This window comes from Solea senegalensis, unplaced genomic scaffold, assembly GCF_019176455.1.
Source record: "Solea senegalensis isolate Sse05_10M unplaced genomic scaffold, IFAPA_SoseM_1 scf7180000013172, whole genome shotgun sequence".
NCBI classification, from domain to species: domain Eukaryota; kingdom Metazoa; phylum Chordata; class Actinopteri; order Pleuronectiformes; family Soleidae; genus Solea; species Solea senegalensis.
Genome location: NW_025320772.1, coordinates 96,311 through 102,500, shown reverse-complemented (window position 1 = coordinate 102,500; position 6,190 = coordinate 96,311).

Below are 6,190 nucleotides of genomic sequence, written 5' to 3'. Positions count from 1 at the left end.
GGACGGATGCCCTTTCTATTGAGTCCCTTTAGTATAAACATTCATTATGGCTCTTTTTCTCCTTTGTAGCTCCATCATCATTATTCCACTGCATCCCCCCGGAGGAGTGAGACAGAGCGGAGGCCCTGGCCAGACCAGGCTGGGGGAGACAACGCTGTAGAACCAAAGTGCCAGGACCTGGGAATGCACACAAGTGCTATTTGTGCGTGGAGATCAAAAAGCATTTACCTTTAGATGTTTCCCTGATATGAATATTCACCATCCTTACTGAAATCTAATTTAGGTCTTCTTGTCTCAGGGGTCTTTTCATCAGTGCCTGTTGCCTGAGGCCACATGTGATTGACAGCCAAACTTTAGAAAAGAGCAAGCAGGGGGAAAAAAGGGCTGGAATCTGGTGGTGTTGGAGATGTGAGCGTTGTGGAGCCGGGGAGAGCTGGAACAGATGAGAGGGGAGGGGGATGGGGGGGTCACTGATGGGGGTTGGGGGTATTTAACCTCCTCGTGTGCATGCACAAACAGAATGGTGCAGATTATTAGGGACAATGACAAATAGTGAGCAGCCCGTGGCCAAGTGGAAAGGGAACTTGGCTTGTAACCGGAAGGTTCAAGTCCCCATCAAGTCAAAAGGACTGGGGTACCCCTGAACAAGGTACCCAACCCCCATTGCTCCCCGGGCACTACTCAGTGTGGCAGCCCACTGCTCCTAGTTCTAGGATGGGTCAAATGTAGAGAAATAATTTCCCCAAGGGGATTAATAAAGTATATATAAAATAAATGCACAAACAGAAACATAAGAAAAACCAACCATCTCTTCAGTTTTCTCCCTTTAGCCGTGAAGTGTTAACATAGACTTGTTGTTGCTTCTGCTTCACGCACATGAAGTCTCAAAGTTAGTCGACCAGACTTTTAACCGTTTGGGGGTGGAAACCAAGGAAGGCACCAGCCCTCTTATGATTGGTCACTTTTAGTGTCCCACAAAGTCACACCCACAGAGAACATATTTGACTGACAGCTGTCACAATCTCCACTTCAGTCCTTTCAAATACAATAAAAACATTAAAACAAAATGTCCATCACTCAGCTAACTACCTTCAAATACGGTGTCCTCTAAGGACAAATGGCTACAATTGCTAAACCCCCTAAGGGCAAAAATAATGTACCAGAGCCATCTATTGACCAAACTAGGCAACTGCCCTACATCTCATAGCACATTGCTACGCTACGTTGTTAAAGCTAACCTAACTGTGGACTGTAGTGGCAGACAGACCCAGTCATTAGTGATGCAGTGCATGGGCAGACTGTCTTCCTCTGGTATCTGGGACGTCCCATCTCTCCTGCTACAGTTTCAGCAGTGTTGCTGTTGTACTGATACTGTCTATATTCTTAATATGGATCATTACGGTGGCCCTGTAGACTGAGCATATATATATATAAATATATATATATATACATATTATTACAATGACCTGTAACTTTCTACAGATAAAACTGAGGTCATTATACTGACTAATGACGTTACCATGACACTTCACTGCAGCCTTTGACACAGTGGACCGTGCTGTCCTCTTGTCACACTTTAAAAAGTGTGACCAGTGATGGCAAAAGCAGCAACAGCAGAGCCACCGTTCCCTCTGACCAATTATCCTTTAGGCCCACAAAAGCTTAGCAGCGGCCCTGCACATCATGTTGGTTTGTTATTCATATTAACAGCAGATGCTCACATGCTCCTGTTACAGCTTATAATACGATCATGTGGATCAACACAAGTTTCCATGTGTGTAACATTTGCATTTTAAAACAAAAACACTGAGCTAGCTAATAACAATGTAGCCACATAACGTTCTGAAACACATTGGATTATTAAAGACACATTTTTAATCCCTGTATGTGACTTTGAATGAACACTAAATTCACGTAGATTAACAACGTTAACTTATTGGCTGCCAGCCATTTTCAGAGCAGTCGTCGAATTGACGTTTATAGCAGCCAATGGCAGCCAATATGAATGAAAACTCACCACATAAGAAGATAGAAGGTTAGAACAGGTTTGGTGTATTTATTTCCATCGCTGGCATTATGTCGTCATCTGTTTGTGTATAAACTCTGGAGAAAGTGCGCTAGTTTAAATGCTAATGCGTTAGCATAAAGTCTGCGAGCACTGCAGAAGTGAGATCCGAGTCAGCATGACCAGAAGTCTTTGTTAAGAAGTACAGCCAAAGATTTGTGCTGTAACACCATAATTTAGTTGCTTGAAGCAGCAGTAACAGTAAGAAGCAGCAGTCACAGAAAGAAGCAGCAGTCACAGTAATAAGCAGCAGTCACAATAAGAAGCAGCAGTCACAGTAATAAGCAGCAGTCACAGTGAGGAGCAGCAGTCAAATTAATAAGCAGCAGTCACAGTAATAAGCAGCAGTAACAATGAGGAGCAGCAGTCACATTAATAAGCAGCAGTCACAGTACTAAGCAGCAGTAACAGTGAGGAGCAGCAGTCACATTAATAAGCAGCAGTCACAGTAATAAGCAGCAGTAACAGTGAGGAGCAGCAGTCACATTAATAGCAGCAGTCACAGTACTAAGCAGCAGTCACATTAATAAGCAGCAGTCACAGTAATAAGCAGCAGTCACAATAATAAGCAGCAGTAACAGTGAGGAGCAGCAGTCACATTAATAAGCAGCAGTAACAGTGAGGAGCAGCAGTCACATTAATAAGCACGGTAACAGTGAGGAGCAGCAGTCACATTAATAAGCAGCAATCACAGTAATAAGCAGCAGTCACAGTAATAAGCAGCAGTCACAGTGAGGAGCAACAGTCACAGTGAGAAGCAGCAGTCACATTAATAAGCAGTAGTCACAGTAATAAGCAGCAGTCACATTAATCAGCAGCAGTCACAGTAATAAGCAGCAGTCACATTAAGTAGCAGCAGTCACAGTAATAAGCAGCAGTAACAGTGAGGAGCAGCAGTCACATTAATAAGCAGCAATCACAGTAAGAAGCAGCAGTAACAGTAAGAAGCAGCAGTCACAGTGAGGAGCAGCAGTCACAGTAAGAAGCAGCAGTCACAGTGAGGAGCAGCAGTCACAGTAAGAAGCAGCAGTCACAGTAATAAGCAGCAGTCACATTAATCAGCAGCAGTCACATTAATAAGAAGCAGTCACAGTGAGGAGCAGCAGTCACAGTAATAAGCAGCAGTAACAGTGAGCAGCAGCAGCTGTATATTAAGTAGCCTGTGAGGAGCAGCTGAATGTGCTCTGAAAAGCACTGCAATGTGATATTGCCGTTCACAGCGATCAAACAACCCTCATTCAAATACAGAGTTTATGGTGTTAAGACCCACAATACTGTGATGTGAAGCATGCAGTGGCTTCTTTGAAACTTCAACTTGCATAATTGTGAAAAAAAGGAAAAGAAAAATTGATTTGGACCTTATTTGTGAGCCGGCATTTGTAGAACTGCACTGAAGTGGTTTGAGTGTTACCTGTCTAAAATAAGTTTTTCTGTTATGATTGACAACCTGTCTTCATCAAGTGAAATTTTACTCCTGTGTGTTTTTATTTGGTATTTTTTATGCTTTGTTTTATGTTTCATGAATTTGTTTTTAATGCAGTGGGTGTGTAATGTTTCTATTTTGTAAAGCACTTTGGTCAACAGCCTTCTTCCACCTGCGGAACATTATGAAAATTAGAAACATTCTGTCTTTACAGGATGCTGAAAAACTAGTTCATGCTTTTGTTAATCTAGATTAGATTACTGTAACTCCTTATTATCAGGATGTTCTAACAAGTCTGTTAGAATCCTTCAGTTAATTCAAAATGCTGCAGCACAAGTTCTGACAGGAACTAGAAAGAGAGACCACATAACTCCAGTGTTAGCTTCTCTACACTGGCTCCACCCACAGTTTAGAATTCAATTTAAAATCCTCCTCCTCACGTACAAAGCACTTAATGGTCACGCCCCTTCATACCTGAAAGACCGAGTCTTACCCTATCACCCTAACAGACCACTTAGGTCACAAAATACAGGTTTACTTGTGGTTCCCAGAGTCTGTAAGAGCAGAATGGGAGGCAGAGCCTTTAGTTACCAGGCTCCTCCTCTCCTGTGGAACCAGCTTCCAATGACAGTTCGGGAGGCGGAGCCTCTCTCTGTATTTAAAGTTAGACTTAAAACTTTCCTTTTTGATAAAGCTTATAGTTAGAGCTGGTTCAGAGAAAACTGGACCAGCTCTTAGTTATGCTGCTATAGACCTAGAGTGCACTCTGTCACACTCACTCTCTCACACTCAGGGTAGGAATATGACTTCATTATAACCTTGTCTCTTTCTCTCCCTAGTTTGTGTCTTTCCTTCCTTCCTTCCCTCTCTCTCTCTCTGTATTCTCATCTTGCAGGTTGCAGGATCCAGATCCAGTTTTCGAGGCTATCCATATCATACCTATCGTCACCATTATTATTGTGATATTAGTATAATTATTATCAACACTCCGCTGCTGCTTAAATAAATGACATCATTGACTCTAACTGTCCTGTATAAAACATATAACTTGATACAGTGTATCTGCTCCTGGTCTCTCTCTCTTCTGTCTCTACCTCATCTCTCTCTTGTCCTTTCTCTCCCCCATTTTTCCTTTCACCCCAACCGGTCGAGGCAGATGGTTGTGTTGTCTGTGTACAGTGTCTTGAGATAATGTATGTTGTGATTCGTCGCTATACAAATAAAATTGAATAGAATAGTTATAACAAACAAAGAAATGATGTCATGTGTAAAATGTTGATGATACCTTGACTTGATTTATCTGAATTAAAGTATTTAGGCCTCTGAATATATTTGCACACATACCAAACTGTGATAATTCATTTTATTTCCTTATTTTTCGAGTGTAAAACTTGCCAAGATTAGTGTTATGTGTTATGTGTTATGAGGACATTCTGTTCTGAGGAGAAAATATGCTTTACTAACGCTAACCCTGAGCACAGCTAATGTCATAAAGTGATAAACCACCTGGACAGTTTCTTTAAAAGACACTGTTGTGTACAGACATGTGTAATGCAGCTTCACAGCTGACTGTAGTCACATCACCGAGAATGACTTGTGTCACAGAGCTGCTGTCGACTCAGGAGAGGAGCACAACACTGGACACACACACACACTCAGTGAAGCCCCACACACACACACACACACTCACACAGCTCTTTTACCAGCAAGCATCAAAAGTGTTAAGCTAAGGGATGTAAGTCAGGCTTAAGCTAGAACATCAGTGGTAAACTTCACAGTCTTCTTATTGAACAGGAATCCATTTGGAAACCTACAGAAGAAAGGAAGTGAAAAGTACACTTCTAAATCATCAGGGATAACCCAACATTAGGCTAACAGGCGCAATGCAATTAGCACATAAAACCTGTCAATGGCCCTAAATCTTCTAAAGCCTCCTGATCTATTACTGCACAGTGATTAATCCTCTCACAATGTCCAACCTTAAAGTCAGCCTCTCTATTACTAGGTAGTCCTGCATGCTTGTGATTAGTATTCAGATGAGGTGGCGCAGAGGCGGCTCCACCACAGAGGAAGGACACGGGCTGAGATGGTGACACAGTGGAATGTCATTAACTTGATGTTAATTACTAATTAATGGGGCGATTTCATTTACATGTATCTGTGGCTCTCTGGTGAGGCCTGCGTTCACTGGGTTACCGGCTGACAAGCTGGGGGAGGGTTTCTCTCTCCTCCCCCCTCTCCCCTCACAGCACTTCATCTTTGCTAATTAAATGGCGGGACACTCAGATAATGTGATGCTCTTAGAACACCATTTTGTGTGACCACTGCTGTCTTTACATGAACATTCAAATCCAAACTCGCTCCCCTGACTCTCTGTGACTTGTTACTTTGGCTCACTCGGGATCCCTCCCTTTTCTTTTCATTGCCACGCGGCAGCCACAAGCCACCGGTCTCCATGGCAACCCGAGCCGCTCAGTCCCATGAGGAGGAGTGGGTTGGGTTGCCGAGCGTCTGGCCGTTCACACATGGGCAGCGCCAGCTCGCCGACATGGCACACAGCTTCCTGCCATATGGTGCCGCCATATACGTCCTGCTGGCCTGGACTCAAGACCTGATCCTGCAGTGAACCCACAGTAGAACCCGATGGCCAGCTGATCCACATGTAGAACTGGCAACTGATGCTGGTGCATGTGAAAGATTGT